This window comes from Pogona vitticeps, chromosome 3, assembly GCF_051106095.1.
Source record: "Pogona vitticeps strain Pit_001003342236 chromosome 3, PviZW2.1, whole genome shotgun sequence".
Lineage (NCBI taxonomy): Eukaryota > Metazoa > Chordata > Lepidosauria > Squamata > Agamidae > Pogona > Pogona vitticeps.
This window is the reverse complement of record NC_135785.1, coordinates 8,558,717-8,584,362: the sequence shown is the minus strand read 5'-3', so window position 1 is coordinate 8,584,362 and position 25,646 is coordinate 8,558,717. Positions and strand designations below refer to the sequence as shown.

The following is a 25,646-nucleotide window of genomic DNA, read 5'->3' as shown; positions in this document are numbered from 1 at the left end:
AAGCATCCACCTCTCCCACTTGCCTCAGATATTCGTCAAGCAAAACAAAGAGAGTCGAGAAGCCAAAGTGTCCAAGGGACTGGTTTGGTGAGGGCCTTTGAGGGAGGAAGGGAACCGGTCCATCACGGCTTTGGGGAATCACAGCATTGAGCAGAAGTCTGTTCAGCCAAGAATGTGACAAGCACCCTTTGCCAGAGAGTGGCCAGAACTTTTGCAGAGGCCTGTTGAGGGAATTATTGCCGTCTCCTGCAGCTGGAGAAGCCAGCTGTCTCAAGACATCAGTTGAGGTCTCAGGGAATGGCTATGTTTCTCTGGGTCAAGACAAATATCTCATGAGGAGTGGCATAGCTGGGGGAGAAATACTGGAGGGTGGGTTGTGTATGAGGTGGCTTTTTAAGCCTGAGTACCCATCTCCCAGATGGTCTCATTCCCAGATGGCACCAAGATGCAGTGGCTGAAAGCAAAGGTATCTACAGTATAGGCCTGTCCTTGGTTGTACAACACCAACATCTGAAAAAGCCAGAAGTGAGAGGAGGGCACTGTGGAGACTGGTGACAGGTGGGTGCACTTGTGCCATCATGCCATTTAGACATGGAGTGGAGGGACAGCATTGTAACTCGTAAGACTTCTTTGTTGCACATACCCTGGCCACCTGGTAATAGTATTACAGGGTGATGAAACTCTGAAAACTAGTGGTGAATCTTCCATAAACATCAATACCAATATTCAGTCCAGGAAAAAAAAACCTCCCCAGACATCATTGATACTACTGTACAGGTAAATCAGCAAACAGTTCTGACCTGCTCTCCAAACCTTCACCTGCCATGCTTCAGTAGTATAACAAAGACCTATCCTATGACACATCAGTAGAACTCACCCCTCTGATGTCTCAAGGCCCCACCTTGATATTTTCATGACAGCAGCTAAGCCTGCTCTAAATATTAACACATGAACATTTTGGGAGCAATAACAACCCTTTTGGAAGGCTTGAAACATTTCCCAAAACTTATGCTTTTACCTGATTCATGCCTGTAAGAGAAGCTATTCATCCATCTGATCCACAGCTGCAAAAGCTATTTTTTTCACAATAATCTTATAGCAAGATTATTTACTACATTTTTGCACTGTATCTGTTATTGATTGTGTTGCAATGTTCTTGTGTCACTTTAATGTATATACTGTACGTCATGTTGGAAGCCGCCCAGAGTGGTAGAATATACCAGATGGGCGGGATATCAATCAATCAATCAATCAATCAATCAATCAATCAATCAATCAATCCATCCATCCATCCATCCATCCATCCATCCATCCATCCATCCATCCATCCATCCATCCATCCATCCATACATACATACATACATACATACATACATACATACATACATACATACATACATACATAAGCAAAATCTGATTCATCCGTGTAATGAAAGAACAATGCTGATTCAGAGTGAAGGTAATCTTATTTCTCGCTACCCTCATTCTGAATATACTCAGCTCTATAATGCTTGAAGACCTACTGGAGAGGCAGGGAAAACACCAGAAGCAGGAGACACAACTGGCCACAAATTTTTGATTTTGGCTGCCCTTTGGCTCTGAGGAAAATGGTATTTCCAGAGGGAAAACATATATGAAACATAGTTGGGGTATTTCCAGATTTGCATTGGTGCCTTAAAAAGGTCAAAGCTTGCCTTCAGCTTTATTGGCAAATCTATTTTATTCACTTGTCAGTGCTAGCAATACACAGCTTACCATTCCATTTTTTAAAAAAAAATGTAAAGTCAGTTGATTCTGCGAGAGACGGTCTCTTGAAGGTCTCCCGCAAAGTCTACTGGATCTTTCAAACCAGTTGTGGCCGGTTGGAAGTGTTCAGCATTCAGCAAAGATTCTGTTGAGCTCAGCCTGCGTCTGAAGCTGTGCGTGGTTGTCTCTATGGGCCAAGAAACATTACGGTGCTATTACTGATCATCTTCAGCGGAGATGGCCCAATTTATGAGCACTGCCTAATGAGAATGGATTAATCTGAAAGGACAGCCCCCTTAAAATGTGACTGCAAAGGCTAAAAGATGCAAAAAAAAAAAAACACTTCGATCAAATGCTCACTGCTTGTATTAGTGCATTTCAATATTGCTTCTTTGCTAAGGGATGTGAGGCGAAGGAAAGACGCAGTCAACTGAAAGTCTAGGTGCAGTTGGCAGGTAATGGTAAAGGTTCCCTTTGACACTGAGTCCAGTCATGTCCGACTCGAGGATGCGGTGCTCATCCCCGTTTCCAAGCCATAGAGAGAGCGTTTGTCCATAGACAGTTTCCGTGGTCACGTGGCCAGAACAACTAGACACGGAACGCCGTGACCTTCCCACCAAGGTGGGACCTATTTATCTCCTCGCATTTTAACATGCTTTCGAACTGCTAGGTTGGCAAGAGCTGGGACAAGCGACGAGGGTTCAGTCCGTTGCATGGATTCGCTCTTACGACGACTGGTCTTCTGACCTTGCAGCACAGAGGCCTCTGTGGTTTAACCCGCAGCGCCACCCCGTCCCTTGTGGTTGGCAGACATTTCTCAAAATGGAGGGAAGTGTGCTGAAACAGAAAAGAAAGAAAGGAACAACAGCCACAGCAGTGAAGAACAATGCTTGTTAAGACCCACAACATCAGAGAGATACTGATGGATGAAAGTCAGAAAGCTTTTCTGTTTCAAAGGAATCTGTAGCTGCTGTGATCTCTCGGCTGCCGTGACCTGGATTCTCCGCACTGATCAAGGGAGGATCCTTCCCTACATCTGGAGTGGTGTCTCTTTTAAATAAAAATAAGCAGGTAGCCTCTTGAGAGTGGGCGGCGATTGGGGAACATTCTGCCGTCCTTATTGCTTGGGGGAGGTAACAAGACATGGTGGAAATCGAGGCTCAAGTCCGTCTAGTTGTGATGGCCATCAGCTGAGCTGCTGATGGAAGCTGCTCCTTCTGCACCAGATCTTGGGAAAAGCCCTTTTTTTCTGTATTACGGCTCCTGAAATCTCAGAGATAGCTGGAGGGTCTGGGATGTTGTAGTCTCCAAAATAAAATAAAATAAAATGGAAGGAAAGGGCGAAACGTGGTTTGTCTAAGTTACAATCTGTCCTGAGGTGTTTGTAGTGAGCAGCTTTCTAGTTCGCAGAACAGACTAGGAGAGAAAAAAGGCAGCGCCAGGATCCTAAAGGTTCAAGCGGGATAGGCTGACCACTTGCAGGCATCTCCGAAAAGCAGAACTGCATCTCCAAAGTAAGAGAACAGAAAAGGACAGATTTGAAGAAAATGTGAATGCATTTATTTACACATATACTGTAGATACATATAGATTTGGGAGGAAAGCGATGACAAACCTCGACAGCATCTTCAAAAGCAGAGACATCACCTTGCCGAAAAGGTCCACATAGTCAAAGCTATGGTTTTTCCAGTAGCGATGTATGGAAGTGAGAGCTGGACCATAAAGAAGGCTGACCGCCGAAGAATGGATGCTTTTGAATTGTGGTGCTGGAGGAGGCTCTTGAGAGTCCCCTGGACTGCAAGGATATCAAACCTATCCATTTTGAAAGAAATCAACCCTGAGTGCTCACTGGAAGGACAGATCCTGAAGCTGAGGCTCCAGTACTTTGGCCATCTCATGAGAAGAGAAGACTCCCTGGAAAAGACTTTGATGTTGGGAAAGTGTGAAGGCAAGAGGAGAAGGGGACAACAGAGGATGAGATGGTTGGACAGTGTCATTGAAGCGACCAACATGAATTTGACCCAACTCCGAGAGGCAGTGGAAGACAGGAGGGCCCGGCGTGCTCTGGCCCATGGGGGTCACGAAGAGTCAGACATGACTTAACGACTAAACAACAAAAATAGATACCAAAGCAGATCTTGAAACAGCTATATAGAATGTCTCACTATTAGGATAGCCCCTCCAGCAGCACCTCACTCTCTGAGATGCCGAGGCCCAGACCCAAGACTAGGTGTCGGGACCTTGTGATGGGTTGTGGAACTGTTTCAGAGCCAGCTGGTTTTGGAAATGAGCACAAGGGATCCCACTCCTTGCCTAGACCAAATTATATGGAGGGGCCAAACGTATCCATCCACCACCACTTCCCCCAGCCCCCTGCCCTCACTTTAGGCTTTGGTTCACCAATATTCCCTGTTCAGCTGCCCATCATCTTTCTTCCTTGCTTCACCATATCTTTGCCTCTGTCTTCTCCATTGAACTTTTGACTACTGATTCAAGCTCCTCACAGTGGTGGACACAACATTATTTATGAAACAAGGCTATATATATATTATTTTTATTAGGGCTGTAAAGCACAGGCTTGCAGCAGACGTACTCAGAGACAAAGGTTGGGAATGGCAAGACCCATGGGCTTCAGGCAGTCCACGAGGCTGGCTCTGCAAAGCATGAGGTCTCCTCAAGGGAATTCCCCCCACCCCCATAAAATACATTTTTTAAGAAAGATAAGAAACAGAACAACTTTGAGGGGGAAGCACCCCCAAAGGAACAGACAAACTGCAGAACAGGAAAGGAGGGCAAGATCAGACACAAAAGTTGCTTGCCATGGCCCATCGGTCTTCAGCGGGGCTATAGTTCCAAATTCCTGGCCGAGCTTGGAAACAGCCACTTACAAGTAATTGGTTACTTCTTGGTCAAAAGTCATGTAAAGTAATTACAAAGTTGCTATTTAAACTGAAATGTGTAGCACTTACACTAAGTTACTTTAACATGTAACAGATTACATCTTTTTTATGTTTTCATGTTTTAATCTTTTTTGTAGGCATCCTTCAGTCTTGAGAGACTATGGCAGCATGTTCTGAATAGAGGTCTTGGAACAGCATTTAGTGTGGATGAAAAGGCTAATTTGAGAGTGGCAATCCGTTCCACATGGAAGACAAATACAATCTGTCCCCTCTCCAGCTCCTGATTTGGCTGGTTTTGGGTCTGTCTCTTTGCCTCGGCCTGCTGGACAAGGGTCTCTTCAAATTGGGAGAGGCCATGATGCACCGCCTGCCTCTAGGCTGAATGCTCAAATCTCAAGGTTTCCCATATGTTGAGGTCCATTCCTAAGGCTTTCAGATAGCCTTGTATCGCAGCTGTGGTCTCTCTCTGGGGTGATTTCCCTGCACTAAGTCTCGACACAGGAGGTCTTTTGGAATCCGACTGTCAGCCATTCTCACGACATGCCCAAGCCAACGTAGACAGCACTGTTTCAGTAATGTGTACATGCTAAAAATTCCAACTTGTTCTAGGACTACTCTGTTTGGAACTTTGTCCTACCATGTGATGCCAAAAATGTGTCAGAGACAACACATATGGAATGTGTTCAACTTCCTTTCCTGCCGTGCACAAACGGTCCAGGACTCACTGCAGTACAGGAGTGTGCTCAGGTCACAGGCTCTAGAGACCTGGATCTTGGTCTATGCTGTCAGCTTTTTATTAAGGCATACTCTCTTTTTGAGTTGAGAGAACATGGTAGCTGTTTTGCCGATGCATTTATCCAGCTCAGTCTTTTAATTGGATTTCAAATCATATATTGTATCTTTTACTATTTGACTTATTGTGTTCTTAAACTGTGTGAATTCTAGTGTTGTGAGCCACTTCGGGTCCCTTGTTGGGAGAAATGTGGCATATAAATAAAACTAATAAATAAATAAATAAATTTATTTTTAAACGTGGCATTTTAAAGCATTTTTAAAATAAAAATCCTCATTCTCTTGTTGAGAGCATTTAAAATTCTTCCTGTGCTTTCGGAACGAAGAGAATTAACTTTGTGGCTTCTCATCTTTGCATATGAGGATGAGAGCAGGAAAGGATTTCCACCCTTATACTTCTGGTATCACAGTTTGTCGATTATTTTTCCAAGCATTAGCTTTACTGTCATTCTGCTGGGAGGTGTCCGGATGCAGCTTTTACTTCATGCATCCATCATGATTGTTAATGGTTTCACACCTCTTAGATGTAGTTTGGAGTCATCCTGAACCTGAGGTTCGTATGCTCAAGGTACCCAATTATTTATTACAATATTTCCTATTGTATAGATCAATGACAAATGCATGTTATTAACACTGACGCTAACGTTTGGCATAGAACAGCTTTATATATGAATCCATTTTCCCATTGTGAATAGCATTGTCAGTGTATTCTACCTCCATAATAACATTTTTCGGTGACACGCTGAAATTACAAAAGAGTGTGTTCGTAAATAAAAAATGAAGCCTGGGGCTTCAAGCCAGGAGCCCACCTATTAAAAATCTGTTGACAAAACGGAGCAGAATTCATAGATGGCAAAGGATGATAAAAGTCTTTTGTATGTCTGGCATATGGGGAAAAGTTTGGGGGAATGAGGGATTGTTGCGCCAGAGGAACAGAAGGGAAGGAATGATACAGGGAAGAGGACATGACAATAATCTTCAAATCTTCAAACCTTCCTTCAAGGAGATGGGAGAACAATTCTCTGTTTGCCACATGAAATGGGCAACCGTTAAGGAACTTGCAGGAAGACACCTTTAATAATTAGGAAAACTTTTCGAGAACCATGTAGCATGAGCTCCTCTGACAATGGGTATCTTTCTACAACGGGGCCTTAATTGTTGGAATTTTTCCAACCTTGCATGCCGCTTGCAGTTTGTATGGCTGGGAGCGACTTTTCTGGTGGCTGTCAATCTAGCTAGCAGTAACCAACCTTTCCTTCCCTGCCCCCACCTTTCTGCTCACTGCCTTCTCTAAAGTCTGTTGAAGTCTGTTGTCGAACGCAGTCATCTTTGTCAGATTACTGTTTGATCTGTTCAATTGCAAGTAATGTAACCTCTTATCCTTTCTCCTACTAATGTCTCAGAGCGAGTTATCGAGACTGAAAGTGCCAGTTGATGAGACACAAGGGGTGGATTACTCTGGGGAACTTGAAGCTATTCTGCTCTGTGAATCCCCGCACTTCTGCTGCACAACTAGAGGAATTTAATCAAAAGTTCAAAACTCTGCAACACTAAGGACTTTCTGTTCCAGAGCAATGTCCAAGGCCAGAGATCCTGTTTGCCACTATGATTGCAGAAGCGCAATCACAGAAGAGCAATGCTGCAAGAATTCCCTCCTCCAGCAGTCGGTCAGGCCCTGGTTGTGCAACTGGGTGCACAAACAGTCATAAAACTGATTGCCCAGACACTGCACCAGAGGGTACAAAATGCCGAGCAACCGATTTTCCACGCATGGTTCTGTACCAGTTGACTTGGCATGAATCCGTTCACGCTGTGGCAAAAACGGCTGTTATAAATAGCCTCCTGCTAAATCAGTGGAAACACATTAGTGTTGGAGAGACACGGTCCCAGCATTCTTTCCTGTTGGAGAAACTAGCCTTCAAAGGCAATCTCTTGCTTAGGTCTTGAAGATGATGCACACACAAAAGGAAGCCAATTTGCAAACTCCAGGAGGTGGGACAAACTCCTGAGGTGACACATTTTCCATTTGCAGTGACTGGCTGTCTATAATAACCGCTTCTTCCCTGCCCCAGACTTTGCAAAACAGAGCAGAGGTTAGATTCTACGTAGTCCTGAAAGATCATTTCTGGCAACCTTGCTGAAGGAGCCCCATGGTTCCTTTTTCTGAGCTCAGCTCATGTATTTTTCAGTGCAAAAAAACTCTTTTGCGCTACAGATGTAATGCCATAGTGTATTAGATTTTTTGTGTGAAGCCCTAGTGTTGTATCTGGTTCTTCTCTACAAGCATGGCCCCGGGCCCCCCATGCTTAAGCTGAATTATAACACAGCCATGGGAGGCAAGTGACAGTCTCCTCCTCTCTTTCAAGCCAGCTCTGTCGTGAAGAAAATGAAGCAGCCGCTCCCCAGCAGTCACGGGTGTCCCAAGAACTAACCTGTCCTTTTGACCGCTAAGCTAGTCTGCTGCCTTAGGTATGGTGAAGGATGGTATCCTTCTGCCATGAATGATCAGGGCTGAAGTAATCGCCCACTGCCAGTCCAGCTGGCTCTTGCACAAAGATCGGCTGATGGAGGTCATGGGTAGGGTTGCCAGCTGGCCGACATCTCGGGGAACTGCTGTGCTCTTCTTGTTCCCCAGGGAGAGAGCCAAATGCTCAGGTCGAGCAACGCTGAAGGAGGAGGTAGTCTGATTGTTCTGCGTGTCGTAGTTCTTTAAAGCCTGGCACTCTCTTTCCTGTCACCTCTCCTCACACCTCGCTTTTTGGTGCAACAACGTTAGGCCCATGGTGCCATTTTGAGTAAGGAAGGGAGGGGAGTACAGTGGTGCCTCAATTAACAAGAATAATCCATTCCAGCGAAATCCTCGTTAAGCGAAATAAAAACTCCCATTAAAACACATTGAAAACCTGTTCAATGCGTTACAATGGGGTGAATAACTTACCGTCCAGTGAAGATCCTCCATAGGGGTGGCCATTTTCGGTGCCTGTAAAGCGAGGAACCCATCCAAAAACACAGCAGGGAGCCATTTTACATAGCGGGCGGCCATTTTGAAGCTGCCGATCAGCTGTTTTAAAAACATTGTCCAGCAAAAAATCAGTTCCCGAAGCAGGGAACTGATCGTCGGGAAGTAAATTTTGCCTATTAAAACATCATTTTGCGATTGCAAAAGCAATCGCAAAACAGTCATCATATAGCGGTTTCGTCGTTTAATGAGGTAATCGTTAAGCGAGGCACCACTGTACTGCATCGTGACTCATGAGCCTTCATGGTCCACAACCTTTGTGGGATCTGTGATAAAACTCTCTGCTCACCCTGAATTATTTTCTCTATGCCCGGAGACCTGGAGCAGTTCCTGGAGGCTCCAGCTGGTTTTGGAGACGAGGCAGCCCTTCACCTAATACATTGGGGGGGGGGGAGGGATGAGGTTAATGCAAGTTTTTATTTTATTTTATAATCCAGTGACCAATGCAAGCATATACTCAGCAACAGTGCATATGACACAATCCATTCCAATAGCTCATTCTATCATGCTTATAAGAGGACAGACCAATATTCCAGTTGACTTCTCAAAACATCATAGCATAAGGCCATCGAGTCCAACCCCTTGCTCAAGGCAGGAATACAAATCAAAACAGATCTGACAGAGGGTTGTCCAATTTTCTCTTGAATGCCTTGAATATTACTTGAATATCATCCTCTCTATTTACCTTATTTTTCCATGTATAAGATGCCCCCCCACATTTCTTAAGAAATCTAAGTGGGGCTTAGCAAGTGTAGGGGGAAGGGGATCAAAGCTCTGCAGGATTGCTTTGATCCCTGCTTTCCCCTCCACTTGTTTTTGTTCTCGCCTCAGCTTACTTCCGTGTATAAGACAACCCCCAATTTTTAGTCTAAAGATTTTAGACAAAAGTATAGTCTTATACATGGGGGGAAAGGTAATTCTAAACCAAAAACTGTCAAAAGGGTGCCAGATTTCCTTGGCCTGTACAGGGTTAAGTGATGGGAAACTCAGATAAAGCCTTCTACAAGTAGTAAGAGTAATAATGAAGTAGACGTCAACACCCTCTCTCCCTTTTTGGGGGGGGGTCATCAGCTCTCCAAGTCACAGCAGCCACTTTGGTTGATGCTGCCTGGAGGATTCTGGGAATTGTAGTCATAAGAAAAGAAAAGCTTTTCTAAACTCTGGGTAGAAAACAGGAGAAGCAGTGAGGTTTTATTGATGAAGGAAGGCGGCCAGCCTGTTTCTTCTTCTTAGGCTTATCTGTTCTGCCAAATTTCGACAGAGACCTTGAAGACCAGCTAACTCCTTGAACCCTCACCGTCTACCCCTCTTTTCGAATGCCTCTGACTTTTCTCCCCCGAACACTCCTCCCTTTGTGGGCTCTGTGGCAGATTCAGCGTTATTCAATAGCGTGGGCCTCGCCCAGCGAACACATTTGCTGCCCTGCAACCCTGTAAGGCGATGCCTTCTTGGGTCTTCGCCAGTCATTGTGGCTTGTTGGATCAGGGACATATCCCAGGCTTCCTCCCACTGACCTGAGTCTAGGCTGCCTTCTTTGTTGAGGGGTTGCCTCAGGCCTCTCTCTCCTATGTAAAACATCCTCTTCCTTCATACCTGTCATGACTTTATAGCTTAATGCAGCACTTAAGGACTTTAAAAGGGCAGGAAAGAAGAGAGAGAGAAAGAGAAAAGAGGGGGCGGGAGAATGAAAAGAGGAGCCGCAATTGGCGCTGGCACAGAATACCACATTTTTTCCCCTCACTTCTTCCCCAAATGTCTGTCTACCTCTGCTCCTGATTGTCCAGGCATGCTTTCCCCCAGCCCCTGAGTTAAAATTGGATCCCCAGTTTGCTCTGATACTTAAAATGGCTGAATTCTAGAGTTTGCAGAAATGAGTTTACAGGTCTGGCATTTATTTATTTGTTTGTTTGTTTGTTTGTTTGCTTGCTTGCTTGCTTGCTTATGGTTAACAGAACATTAGCCTCCCATACTCCAGAAGGCTGATGGCCACTGAGGGCACCATCTTTTTAGTCCAACTCCTTTAACTCAAGAGTAAGAATCTTACAAAAGTTGGCTGGATAGCTCAGTGGTTTAGGTATCGGTTGGGAGTTCAGTTCCCCATTGTGCATCTCAGGAGAGCCAGCCTGGGTGGCCTTGGGCAAGCTGCACCATCCCAGGGCGCCCCCTGGAGGAAGGGAAGGGTAAACCACTTCTGAGTATTCTGCACCTGAAAGGGATCCCCATAAGTCAGAACTGACTCGACAGGACATGATTATTTGTTATTCTTAAGGATCTTGCTAGCTGGCCCTGAGGATAGTGTTGGGGTCCCTACAGTGCACACAGAAATCCTTCTGCCCACCTGTGGTTTTCGTTTCGGTTTGGTTCTGTGTTTTTTTCACAACAGATGAGACCTTGCAACTTCAGAAAAGACCCTAGGGCAGTGATCAAAACAGTTATCAAAAACAGTAACATCTGGCTTCCCTGCAAGAGGGCAGGTCACTGTAAGTCCAGGGAGGGTGGGGAAAGGGCTTCAAGGTCCTCTGAACCGGCTTGCTTTTGCTTTCATATCTACGATTGATCTGTAGATTCCGGGGGGCTGGGTTTGAATCCCCGCTCAGCCATGGAAACTCACTGAGGGTGTGGAACTGATAAAATCATTTCTTAAAATATCTCACTTACCGTAAAAACTCTATTAGGGTTGCTGTACATTGGTTCCGACTTGATGGCACATAACAACAATGGCAGAGAACCTTGGTCTCCTAGCTTTGTTAGACTACAACCACCATTGTTCCTCACCATGAGCTACATTGGCTAGGGTTGTTTTTTGGGGGGTTTTTGCCTTGTCACAACTGATTTGTGGAGAGGATGGATTTGAACTGAGCAGAGCTGAAGCATTGGTTAATTTGCCCCTGCCTGTTGACGGAATGCCTCACAAGCCAATGTCCATGCAAAAGCCAGTTTAGAGGGAGGGCGACGTAGGAGGCCAGTTACTCTCAGTCTGTCTTTACCAGCAACGGTGGAATCCTGCGAAGATGGTGGATGAGGAATGAAACCAGATTCTGGCCAAAGCCCAATATGCTTACTTGGAGATTTGGAAGCCTTGGGGGCAGAATGGGATCATGCCTCCCACATTTACTCATCGACTTGAGAAGGAATCAAGCTATCACTCAGAACTGACTTCCTAACTTTGCCATAAAGGAAGCAACAAGTCGTTACCGAGATAGCAGGGTTGCTGCCAACCGATGGAATGGGTCCAACTCAAGATTTTTCACAGCCTTTGGTGAAGACTAAGATGGGCCCATGCTTGATGAACAGTTGAATGACTGGCAGTTGAACACCACTCAACATGGCTAACATGGTGTGTATGTTCCGTTACACCCGAAGACAACAGTGTCATATCAGGGGAATAGAGTGGAGCATTTAGTTCTCTCCTCCAACCTGTTCGAGCAAATTGAGCATGGAAAAGTTACTCCTTTTTGGCCCCCTGATTCCAGAACCTCCCAGTATCCATGCTGGCTGGAGGAATTCTGGGCGGTGGAGTACTCAAAAACTAACTTTTCCAAGCCCCAGATGTTATGCCCTGAGAGACGTATGACTGACATGGTAAACAGATCTACCTTGCCCTAACCATGGGCAGATGTTAGTGGGACAATATGGGAGCAAACCGAGGGCATCAGCAAATCCACCATTCCAGGAAATGAGGCAGGTTTCCGCAGTTCCTTCTTGGCAAGGCATTTACCATTGCCTTTCTCCCCCCCTCCCCTTTTCCTCTCCCCCGACTTCTCTCTCCCTCTCCCTCCTTCTCTCCCATCCTCCTTCAGTCGAGTGTGTTTGAAGGCGAGGCAATAAATAATAAAAATGCATATGGAATTTGAATATGAATGATAAGAACAGCTGTGTGTATCCATTATGAATGAACATAAACAGAAATGTATAAACTGAGATTTGGGGGGCTTTGGGAAGAATTAGTGCCTTTGTTCCTGGATTTTTTTCCTATCAGAGGTTGAAGCGAAGCCATTAGCCTAAACTTCCCTGTAGTATAAGAAGCCAGAAGCCTCATTTTGTCTTGGCTGGAAGCCACCCTTGAATTCTCTTCAACAGCTCGGTTAGGCCTAATCCTAACAAATTTGCCCGGAGAAGTGGTTCTCTTATTACATAGCCTCATTTGAATGCCTTCCAAGGTTAATTTCAGCTACCTCTCTTTCAGAAATGTCTCCCTTTTCCGCCCCACCCCTCCGCCACTTTCTCCGGGCTGCCTCTGACACCACTTCCCATGCCCCTAGCCTTCCCGGTTCCTCCTGGCCAGGGAAGAAACGAGCGCTGATCTCAAACATCGCTCAAACCCCAAAGACACAATTGGTTTTAAATTAGAAAATAATACCCCATGCATGGGGATTTTTTTGCTTTCTTTTTTACCGCACATGGTTACAGCGTTTACCCGGACGGTTGGGGGGGGGGGGGAGGCTCTAAAGCCAAGCGATTTACTTTGTAAAATTAATTGTAGCTTTCATGGGTTGAAATGGCCCAAGAGGGTAATACTCACAAGGCATTTGCTCTTGTAATGTTATTGACTTAGTTTATAATCTGATTCTAGTTACCCTATTTCCTCCTGCCCCCCTCCCTCTTCCTCCCAACCATCTCTCTCTACACCACAGCCTCAAACGCTTTTCCCGTCTTTATGGGCCTTTCTGCTGAGAAGTTATAGGCCAGGCGTCCCGGAGTCTCTGTGCCTAGTGGGAACTCCATCCTCCGAAGGGCTTCTTGCCAATTGGGAGAAGGGAACGGGGGAAGTCTGGATCGCCTCTTTATAAGGCCGACAGTGACAGGGTCCGGGGTTTCATCACCAACTGTGGAAGGAATCAGGAGACTCGAAAGTCAGACCGACTCTGGAGAGAAAGGGGGTGGCAAAGTTCATTAGCAAGAGTGTCTGTCAGATCCATTAGAGAAGCCTCCAAGGGACAGGATGATGAACATTCGGAGGTCATAAGCAGAGAGCAGATCGAGGATATAAAAGGATAGGGCTGAGTGTCTGTAGTGCAGTGGCAGCGCATAAAGAGAATACTGAATGTGGGTGACGCCTAACGAATCTTGAGAACTGCAACCCTGGCTTAGCAGCTAGAGCCCCCCCCCCGACAGATTTATCCTGGCACTCACCAAACTATTTTTGCGGTGTGTGTGTGTGGAGAAGCATCAGTTACTTTTAGCAGAGAAGGCCATTCATGCATGGATTTTGAAAAATGACATAAAATTAATTTCTGATACGGTGTTAGGGGCACAGAGAGAAACTATTACAGCAGTACAATCGGCACCTACAACAAAATGTTGCAGCATGAAGTGCTGCTGTTCAGTGTACCAGTTAGCCAGCTGGCCAGCTGTGCTCCCTTCCACAACTCTACATTTTTCATTGACTAGCCTCTTTTCCATGCCTCTTTTCCACCCCCTGCAGTCACTTGGCCTTTCCTAGCCACTGAGGATGATCAGTTCAAATAAAGTTTTTTTTTAAAGAATTGTCATCCCCTTTGGGTTCCTCTCCCAACATTTTTTTAAAAAACAATCGTTGTTCTCCATGTAGTTAGCTTCAACTTGTGCATGGATGGCAGAGCTTGCAAAAAGTTACTATTTGGACTATAATTCCCAGAAGCCAATGGCCATGCTGAGTGGGGTATTTGTGGAGCAGTGGTTGGGGGGAAAAAAGCAAAATTTTGTGAGGTCTGGTTCATACCATTGAAATCATGGTTAAAGTGGCCACAGATGAGCACTCCAAGCAGAATTTAAGGTTATGTTCTATCTTTCTTTCACCCCTTAGCTCAGTGGTTTCCAACCTTGGATCTCCAGATGTTCTTGGACTGCATTTCCCAGAAATTCTGGCCAGCACGGCTAGCGGTGAAGGCTTCTGGGAGTTGTAGTCCAAGAACATCTTGGGACCCAAGGTGGAACCAGTGCCTTAGCTTCATGTCCCTTGGAAACATGAGTGGAGGTTGCTAGTCATAGAATCATGCAGTGGTAAAGTTGCAAGAGACCCAAGGGCCATAAAGGCCCGATTCTGCCAATGCAGGAAAGCTCCATGCAAGCATCCCTGACCGATGTCCATCCTTCTCTTTGAAAACAAAGCAGAATACGCGATCTTCCAGAGTGGATAGTTTTTTTTACAACATGTGATCTGTGCCCACTTTTGTCAGATAGGTGTTCTGCTAAAGAAGGGTGACCCTTCCAGTTAAGAATTTGCTCTAAATGGGTTTCCACCTGGAACCCATTTCCAGGTGGAACATGAGACTCATAGCTGGTGCTGCTCTTATTCGGTAGATCAAGATTCGTCTAGACGGGCGGTATAAAAGCCGAATGAATGAATGAAATCTCCATAGTGTTCTGTTGCTTGTGTTGTCAGGTGGGAGACAACGCTTCATAACTTTAGTCATCATCCTGCGATCTCTAGGGATGAATATAAATCTTGGAGATTTACTCGTGTCTCATAGAGCAATTGGGGTGGATGACTCAGAAACAAAGAACCATCTCACTTCCACAAGTTCCATTCCAACACACACAAACACACACAGAAACACAATCACACCATCTCAGCTTGGAGAAGTTACTGCTCTGACTTCAACTCCAGAAACTGGGAAGTGTCTTCCAAAAAAAGTCAACTCTTCCTTTTGGTTTTCTTCGCTGTTACAAAAGCTAAGGTTGCTTCAAGATTTTTATTGGGCAATAAAAATTCATCACTCTTGTCTTGTTTATAGAATTTTATGGAAGGCCAGATGACGCTTCCTTCCATTTGTTTCCAAAGCTGTAGCCATGTTAGTCTGTGAAATCATTTCAACAAGAAACACAAAACAAAAGCAGAACTCTTTCCATTTATGACTGTCATGTGTTTTATAATCTTGGGGCTTAGAACTGCAGATCCGGAAGGGATCCTCTGGATCACTGGGTCCACTTTTGTCCACTTCCCATATCAAGGAAGCGCAGTGGGGAATCGAACTTCCAACCTCTGGCTAAATTGGTGGGCTATCCAGCAGTTCTGCCACATCCTCTTCTCTTTTTATCTTTCTAGTACAGACAAATCAACAACAACAGAAAGCCCAAGAAAGATAGACATAGACATTTGTATTGAGAAAATAAAATCTTAACAACTTAGAAGAAGATGAATTTTATATGACTCTGTCTACATAAGAAAGCAGAAAGTCACTAGCAAGATTAAACCTCAGACTTCTTGCAGAAAGCAGACCAAATTCACCAAGACATTTCTGTCTGGATCTTTATGAGAAGCACACCTCTTCCCAAACCAGAAGCACTTTGACCTTGAACCTTCAAACTGCATTGCTGGAAGGGACCTCGTGGATAATCTAGTCCAGCCCCTCCGAAGGAGACTCAGTGGGGAATTGAACTCTCAACCTCTGGATCTAAACAGATCTCTGGATCTGTTTAGAGACCTAAACCACTGAGCTGTTCAGCTGTTACTTCTTATTTTATTTGTATGTTAAAAAGATAAGCCTTGCATATTACAATGTATACTCATAAATCTACCCCCACAGGATGTTGGTGTAAACTGCTAGAAGTTTTCCCTGGCAATTTTCTTCCAAAAAAACCAAATGTGTTTTATGAAAAGCTGACCCTATTCAAAGGGAGGGGGGGGGACAGAAAAACCACAACCACCCTCTAATTGCCACGTATGTTGGGTAGCAGGAATACATGAAGCCTTCAAACTTTCAGAAGAATTGCGAGGCAGAAATGCAGCCGTCGTAGTAGTAATAATAATAATAATAATAATAATAATAATAATAATAATAATAATAATAATAATAATAATAATAATAATAATAATAATAATAATAATAATAATAATAATAATAATAATAATAATAATAATAATAAAAGTTGACAAAAGCCAAAGACACAGTCTCCAGACATTTTCTTTGAGGAGATAACATGAAGCCAGTCAGCAACCATAATAATAATAATAATAATAATAATAATAATAATAATTTATTGTCATTGTAAGTATATACACATACAACGAAATTCACAGACACCCAGAGACCAGACACATGGACACACATAACATTCCCCAAACACTCCCCACCCACTAAAAGTCCCCCACTGTTACAAACATCTACACCGCAGGCCAAGTTACACAGTCCAACTAATTATTCACTACTGATGGTCTTTAAGCTCATTATTAATTGCAATTATAGCTCTGGGATAAAAACTATTGAGAAAACGTGTGGTCCGAGTCTTAATTGTTCTATATCTTCTGCCAGATGGTAACAGTTCAAAAAAGTTATAAGCAGGATGGGAAGAGTCTCTCAGGATGCTATGTGATTTCCTTAGACAGCGGGATGTGAAGATGTCATCCAGGGTTGGTAGCTGGAGCCCGATGATATTCTGGGCAATTTTAATGGTTCTCTGTAGAGCTTTTTTGTCCGCTACAGAGCTACTCCCAAACCATGCCAGAATGCCATAGGTTAGGACACTCTCAATGGTGCTACGATAGTATGACAGAAGCAAATGCTGAGATAAATTTAACTTGCCGAGCATTCTCAGGAAATACAGCCTCTTCTGTGCCTTCTTCATTAGCATGTTGGCATTTATAGTCCATGAGAGGTCCTCTGAGATGTAAGTACCCAGAAATTTAAAACTACCAACTCTCTCCACTTCCTCACCGTTTATGTACAGTGGTAAATGTACATATCTCTTCCTCCTAAAATCAATTATGAGTTCTTTAGTTTTTTTGATGTTAAGTGTGAGATGATTTTCTTTACACCAAAGTATCAACCTTTGTACTTCCTTTCTATAAGCAGACTCATTGTTCTTATTTATGAGCCCCACCACTGTCGTATCATCCGCAAATTTAATAATTGCATTGGTGTTATACAGTGGGGTGCAATCATGTGTGTACAGGGAATAGAGGAAGGGACTTAGCACGCAGCCCTGGGGAGCTCCTGTACTTAGTACCAGGGTAGAAGAATGGTGAGATCCCATCCTTACTGACTGTGGCCTATCTGTCAGAAAATCCTTTATCCACATGCATATCTCCTGAGGTAATCCCAGGTTGATCATTTTAAAAAACAACCTATTTGGTAGAATGGTATTAAAAGCAGAGCTATAATCCACAAACAACAGCCTCGCATAAGTTCCCTGATGTTCTAAGTGGCTCAATACAGTATGGAGTACAATGGACACAGCATCATCAGTAGATCTATTTTTCCTGTATGCAAATTGCCATGGGTCCAAAGAAGGTGGAAGACTAGCCTTAATGTAATCCAGCACCAATCTCTCAAAACATTTCATAACAACAGATGTTAAAGCTACTGGTCTGTAATCATTGAGAGATACCACAGCTGACTGCTTGGGGACTGGCACTATAATAGATGTCTTCAGGCAAGTGGGGACTGAACACTGCAACAAGGATAGATTGAAAATATCCGTAAAAACTCCAGCTAATTCTGCAGCACAGCCCCTAATAACTCGTCCCATGATTCCATCTGGTCCAGCTGCCTTTCGAACATTAATATTCTGGAAAGCGCGTCTCACATCTGAAATCTGCAGTACTAGTGGTTGTCTGTTGATGGTAGATTCTAGTGATGTATTATAGACAGTAGGTGCTGGAATAATGGTTGTTCCTGTTTCCACCTCAAAACGGCTGAAAAATTGATTTAACTGCTCAGCCAAAAAATCACTGCTGCTACACAGACTGTTTTTGTTACTCTGACCAGTGATTTGTCTTAGGCCGTGCCACACTCGGCGAGTGTCAGAACTTTCAAGGTGTTGTTCAATTCTCTGGCTGTACATAGCTTTGGCATCCTTAATGCCCCTTTTCAGTTTAGCTCTAGCCTCTCTGTACTGTAGTTCATCACCAGAATGAAAAGCAGCATTTCTGGCTTTTAATAAAAGGCGCACTTCTCTATTTAGCCAAGGCTTGTTATTAGAAAACACTCGTACTTGTCTGGTAGTAGTAACAACATTGATGCAGCTTTTGATATAAAACAGTACTGTTGAGGCATAAGTATCAACATTGTCCTCCTCAAACAGTGCCCAATCAGTGCTCCTAAAGCAATCTTGAAGTTGCTCAGATGCATCCACTGGCCACACTTGTATTTCTCTAATTGATGGTCTGATTCTTTTAACAAGAGGTCTGTATGATGGAATCAAAAAAAGAGATATATGATCTGACTGTCCCAAGCTAGGCAATGGCTTCGTCTTATATCCATGTATGATGTTACTATATACCTGATCCAAGGTATTTTCCCCTCTAGTGGGACAGTCCACATACTGATAAAAGTTAGGGAGGACGGTCTTTAAATTGGCTTGATTGAAATCACCTGCTACCACCAGCACTCCATCTGGGTAGGCCTGCTGCTGTTTGCTGATAGCAGTTAACAAACAACTCAAAGCTGTGGTTGTGTTAGCATCAGGAGGTATATATACTGCTGTTATTATAATAACATTAAACTCACGAGGCAGGTAAAAGGGGCGGCATTTCACTGCCAAATACTCCAAATCAGGAGAACAGTGAATGTCCAGTATTTTAACATCTGTGCTCCAATTATCGTTTGTGTAAACACAAACCCCTCCACCTCTGCTCTTCCCAGATTCAACAGATCTGTCTGCTCGATGTACTCTGCGTCCTTGTAGTTCAATTACCTCCCCTGGGATGGAAGAGTCAAGCCATGTCTCTGTAAAGATCATAACGCAACAGTCTCGAATATTTTTCTGTAGGGAGATAGTAAGTTCCAGCTCCTCAATCTTGTTGGGTAGAGATCTAACATTTGAGACAAAAAGACTTGGCAATGCAGGCTTGTGAGGATTTTTGCCTAACCTCACTCGTAGACCGGCCCTGCAACCTCTTTTCTGCTTGCGTTTTCTCCGTGCTCTTTTCTTCCTGACAGGGAGAGCAGGGGGAGTAACCCCCGGATATGCAGGCTGTCTTAAAAGCTCAGCTGGGATGTTGTAAGTTGAGACCGTCGATTCAAAGTTGTAACCTTCTCTGCCAATAGATAATAATTCTTGTCGACTGTAAATTACTTGTGCCTGAGCATGTAGAGTCCGTAATAAGGGCCGATCTCTGGAATGCCTAGCCGCTGCAAGTGCTTGCGCCGCCATCTTGACCAACTGTCAACTATGGACAATTAAACATTAAGCATAACTTCCCAAGAATAAGAACAGAAAGCTTTGGAAGTTTGCGGAGTCTCCTTCATGAGGGGTTTTCTAAAAGGAGCTTGGACGGCCATTTTGCTGCTGGAAGTGAAGAAGAAAAAGAAGCCACTCGATGTATAGAAATCAGTTGAGGCAGATGTTGAGTTCTGCTTCACTGCTGCTAATGGAACGGTGTCTTTTGTGATACCTTAGAAAAGAACAGCATGCTAACTCTGTTGCAGTACAGGCTGCATAGCACCAACAGCTTCGTCACTCGGTATTTCACAATTAGCAGCTGCCACCTGAGGTGAGCACATCACTCTGCCTAAGGGCAGGGCCGGCCCTGCAACATATAAGAAAACCCTTTCCCTCTTATTCTCCAATCAGCTGGTTGCTGGACTTCAAACCCACCCCTCATCTTTTGATCATGTCACGTGACACCACGATGAGGCCTAACACATCTGGTAATGCGCATAGCATGCGTCCGGGCCAGTGCCTATGGGCCGCTTCTCAGCTCCTGGCTACTCATCAAATATCCATCTTTGGTTTTTCTGCACAGAAAGAAATATAAATCCACAGTTTTTGCCTTGTAAACTTGTGGCTTGCCTGTCTCCCTGAACAGATTGTCTCTCCAAATGAACTGGGCATCTGGATGAGTGAATTTTATAGAGATACATATTTGTTCAGCATATGTTCCGAAGTGTATATTACACTATAATTTCCTCACAACAGGTTTGTTTAGCTGCTTTACACTCTCCTCTCCTCAAATCTTTATTGTTTCCTTGACAGAATAAACTCCATTTTGCTTTTTATGGCTACATCATGGCTGCTGGGTTAACAGCGAGGAGTGCAAAACCCAAACTATCTCAAGAAACAACACATTTTGGTACATCAGTGGAGCGGCTGTGAATTTTAGTGTAGGATACCGATCTAACAGGACATCTGTAGTCCTTCCCCGTTAAAAAGCTCCTAAATGGCAGACATGTTAAAGGCCTGGTAGGAGTTTTATTCCCTCAGTCATTTAACAGAGTAGGAACATGTACATTCACAAAAAATATAATCACAGTGGAATAACATGTTGCCATTCATGTATATGTGTGAATTATCATTGCATACTCCTACAAACAAGAAACTCAAACCCAATTCCTTGGAACTAAGGTGGTAATTCTCACGTGTTTTATTCGTGTCTGTAAGAATTAGAAATTGCAAAAGTTTTCTCCTCCCATCAAAGTGGCAAGGTATTTTTGTTGCTAGTAATGAGAAATTCTGGATTATCTAGAAGGATTTTGTGCCATAAAATAAATTGCACAAAATTACAGTAGCTGGATCTTTGTTTCATAGGCCTTTAAGGATCAGATGGGGAAATTATATTTATCTTTTTAATTTCTGTCACCCAGTCATTCTGTGTTTGCTGTGTGCGCATGCTTTGCTTTTCAAAGGAAAAAACACACACTCATTTTTTACAGGTAGAATGTGCACAAATTATAGTGACCTTGACAAAAATTGCACGGAGCTTGGAAATTCTTCATCAACATCGTTCTCATAATGTCAAGACAACCTAAATCAGTGAAAAAGCAGTTTTTAGGGACTCTTCTTCACATCGCTGCTTGGAAGCTGGGATATAAATCTTTTATTATTCTGTTCTCCCAGGCGGCCACGTTTCAGATGTTTTCTCTCTGCCGGAGATATGAGCTTTTTTGCACATCTTCAGCAAAATCAAAAGATTGTGGAGAGACAGCAATGCTAAGAATGACCTCTGGCCTGTGCATGTGCGCATGTATGGGTGTGATGCTTTTTTAAAAAGTTGCTTTTAACTAACTCTCTCAGGTCTTGCACACTAAAGACTGTGACTTCCTTTATCAGCCTACATCTCTCATTTTAAGTCTTCCTCTTTTCTTGTGGGCTTCAACTTTTCCCAACACTATTGTCTTTTCCACCGAGTCTTGACTTCTCATGATGTGCCCGAAGTACAATAGCCTTAGTTTAGTTGTTTTGCCTTAGCAAACTCCAGTTCATCAAACTGAATCTGCCTTCCCTAACCTGACACCGCTGTTTGGAAGCATTACTTCTTCTGACTACAAGTTCCAGAATCCTCACCCCTGTTAGCTACGTCGGCTGGTGGATTCCAGTTCCAAAAGGTCACATTTCCAAGCCACGTCTAGCACCCATCAGATGCATTTAGACGTAAACCAGGACAGGAAAGATTACACTGTGCACAAAGTGGCTACCAACAAAGAATTTGATTCTTCAAACAAAATCTCTGGTTTATAAATGCGGGATATTTTGCTTCTGTAGCCACAATTCAAAACCCCAGGAAATAGTCTGATATTGGTGCACAACATTGGGCTTGCATTGCTAGCAGAAAAAAGGTTGGCAAACTTTACATAGCAAAGGGCAGCCTGAATGTTGATGACACCCAGTCAGTATTATCTACACAGGATACCCTCTTGTACTCAATACCATTTCTTCTAGGCATTTTGGTTAATTTGTAGTCCCAAGCAACACAAAATATATAATTGGGTCCTGACGGACAGATTCAAAAGTTCCGATTGTCCCAGACCTGGAGTTCATTTCCCCTTTGAAAAGTTGTGTCAAGAGCCTGGTGTCAGAAATCCTGAAATAATGTTTACTAACAAACACAAATTATCTGTGCTTTTGTTTGTTGTTTAGTCGTTAAGCCGTGCCCAAATCTTTGTGACCCCATGGACCAGAGCACGCCAGGCCCTCCTGTCTTCCACTGCCTCCTGGAGTTGGGTCAGATTCGTGTTGCCGGCTTTGATGACCCTGTCCAACCATCTCATCCTCTGTCATCCCCGTCTCCTCTTAGCTTCACACTTTCCCAACATCAAGGTCTTTTCCAGGGAGTCTTCTCTTCTCATGAGATGGCTAAAGGATTGGAGCCTCCACTTCAGGAACATTCAGGGTTGATTTCTTAATCTTTTGTAATGCAGAAATACTTTGAATGTACCTTGTATCCTAATTCTCATGGCAAAATGTCCCCTTTTCTGGAGGACTGTCACTCTATTTTCTTTAAAGCAAACCATCCTTTCATAATAGCTATGAACTTTTATTGACCTTAGAGGTGAAAACAAAATAAAAATTAAAAATAAGACAAAAACATGGTGGTCCTTAAAGACTAACTTTTGTATTTTTTTTAATGTGAGTTTTTGTGGACAGGTCCACTTCATCAAACATAAGAGAAGGAGATATATCTTGACAAACATTTATACATAAGAGCAAGGTTGTGGTTTGTTAGTCAGAAAGTCAGTGGGTGTTAAACATTGTGATTATAGTGTCTTTGATATGCAGGCCTTAGTAGAAACCTGTGTTGTAAAGAATGTGAGAACCTCGGTCATGGTTTAACAATGGTAAAATAACAATTGTAAAATAAGGATCTTGCAGTAACAAGGATGTTAATTAGACAGGCTATTTACAGACTTTGATGAACTTTTCCCCCTACAAACTTTTCTTTGTATCAGTTGTAAAGTGTGTGAATTACCCCAGACCATGGAGGACCAAGTGAGCAGAATAGAATCGGTTTTACCTCAGAAATTTCTAAGTTAGGTCTGTGAAGGAGAGGGGGAAATATCTGGGAGATGCAGTACAGTGCAATATTTGTAGTGTTCATATCTGGTAGTGCCCCAAAAAAACTTGGCTTAGATTAAGTCTTTTGATACGTGTGTCTAGCATGTGTGTGTGTGATTCTTATCTTGTAGTTTCTTTTCTTTTTTTCTCCTTCATGGATTGCTGCCTTGTCGTGGCGAAGGGGCTTGAGTAACTCAGAGAAGCTATGGGCTATGCCGTGCAGGGACACCCAAGACGGACAGGACATAGTGGAGAGTTCCGACTAAACGCAATCCACCTGGAGTAGGAAATGGCAAGCCACTCCAGTATCTTTGCCAAGAACGCCCCATGATCAGAAACAAAAGGCTAAAAGATATGATGCTGGAAGATGGGCCCCTCAGGTCGGAAGGCGTCCAACATGCTACTGAGGAAGAGTGGAGGACAAGTACAAGTAGCTCCAGAGCTAATGAAGTGGTTGGGCCAAAGCCGAAAGGACGCTCAGCTGTGGACGTGCCTGGAAGTGAAAGGAAAGTCCAATGCTGTAAAGAAAAATACTGCATAGGAACCTGGAATGTAAGATCTATGAACCTTGGGAAGCTGGAGGTGGTCAAACAGGAGATGGCAAGAATAAACATCGACATCCTGGGCATCAGTGAACTAAAATGGACAGGAATGGGCGAATTCAGCTCAGATGATTATCATATCTACTACTGTGGGCAAGAATCCCGTAGAAGGAATGGAGTAGCCCTCATAGTCAACAAAAGAGTGGGAAAAGCTGTAATGGGATACAATCTCAAAAATGATAGAATGATGTCAATACGAATCCAAGGCAGACCTTTCAACATCACAATAATCCAAGTTTATGCACCAACCAGCATTGCTGAGGAAACTGAAATTGAACAATTCTATGAAGATTTACAACACCTTCTAGAACTGACACCAAAGAAAGATGTCCTTCTCATTATAGGGGACTGGAATGCTAAAGTAGGGAGCCAAGAGATAAAAGGAACAACAGGGAAGTTTGGCCTTGGAGTTCAGAACGAAGCAGGACAAAGGCTAATAGAGTTTTGTCAAGAGAATAAGCTGGTCATCACAAACACTCTTTTCCAACAACACAAGAGGCGACTCTATACATGGAAATCACCAGATGGGCAATATCGAAATCAGATTGATTATATTCTCTGCAGCCAAAGATGGAGAAGCTCTATACAGTCAGCAAAAACAAGACCTGGAGCTGACTGCGGCTCTGATCATCAGCTTCTCATAGCAAAATTCAAGCTTAGACTGAAGAGAGTAGGAAAAACCACTGGGCCACTCAGGTATAATCTAAACCAAATCCCTTATGAATACACAGTGGAAGTAAAGAACAGATTTAAGGAACTAGATTTGGTGGACAGAGTGCCTGAAGAACTTTGGATAGAGGCTCGTAACATTGTTCAGGAGGCAGCAACGAAAACCATCCCAAAGAAAAGGAAATGCAAGAAAGCAAAGCGGCTGTCCAACGAGGCCTTAGAAATAGCAGATAGGAGAAGGGAAGCAAAATGCAAGGGAGATAGGGAAAGTTACAGAAACTTGAATGCAGACTTCCAAAGAATAGCAAGGAGAGACAAGAGGGCCTTCTTAAATGAACAATGCAAAGAAATAGAGGAAGATAACAGAAAAGGAAAGACCAGAGATCTGTTCAGGAAAATTGGAGATATTAGAGGAACATTTTGCGCAAAGATGAACACGATAAAAGACAAAAATGGGAGGGACCTAACAGAAGCAGAAGACGTCAAGAAGAGGTGGCAAGAATACACAGAGGAATTATATCAGAAAGATTTGGATATCCCGGACAACCCAGACAATGTAGTTGCTGACCTTGAGCCAGACATCCTGGAGAGCGAAGTCAAGTGGGCCTTAGAAAGCCTGGCTAACAACAAGGCCAGTGGAGGTGATGGCATTCCAATTGAACTATTTAAAATCTTGAAAGATGATGCTGTTAAGGTGCTACATTCAATATGCCAGCAAGTTTGGAAAACTCAACAGTGGCCAGAGGATTGGAAAAGATCAGTCTACATCCCAATCCCAAAGAAAGGCAGTGCCAAAGAATGCTCCAACTACCGCACAATTGCACTCATTTCACACGCTAGCAAGGTTATGCTCAAAATCCTCCAAGGTAGGCTTCAGCAGTATGTGGACCGAGAACTCCCAGAAGTACAAGCTGGATTCCGAAGAGGCAGAGGAACTTGAGACCAAATTGCTAACTTGCGCTGGATTATGGAGAAAGCCAGAGAGTTCCAGAAAAATATCTACTTCTGCTTCATTGACTATGCGAAAGCCTTTGACTGTGTGGACCACAGCAAACTATGGCAAGTTCTTAAAGAAATGGGAGTGCCTGACCACTTTATCTGTCTCCTGAGAAACCTATATGTGGGACAGGAAGCAACAGTCAGAACTGCTCATGGAACAACTGAGTGGTTCAAAATTGGGAAAGGAGTACGGCAAGGCTGTATACTGTCCCCCAGCTTATTTAA

General features: G+C 43.6%; 1 long non-coding RNA gene across 1 annotated transcript; it reads left to right on the top strand.

The window, feature by feature from the left end:
* Positions 1-23,304: 23,304 nt before the first annotated feature.
* Positions 23,305-24,792, top strand: LOC144587978 (uncharacterized). Its single transcript, XR_013543247.1, has 2 exons — positions 23,305-23,601; positions 24,699-24,792. It is a non-coding gene; the product is annotated as an uncharacterized LOC144587978 (long non-coding RNA).
* Positions 24,793-25,646: the final 854 nt, after the last annotated feature.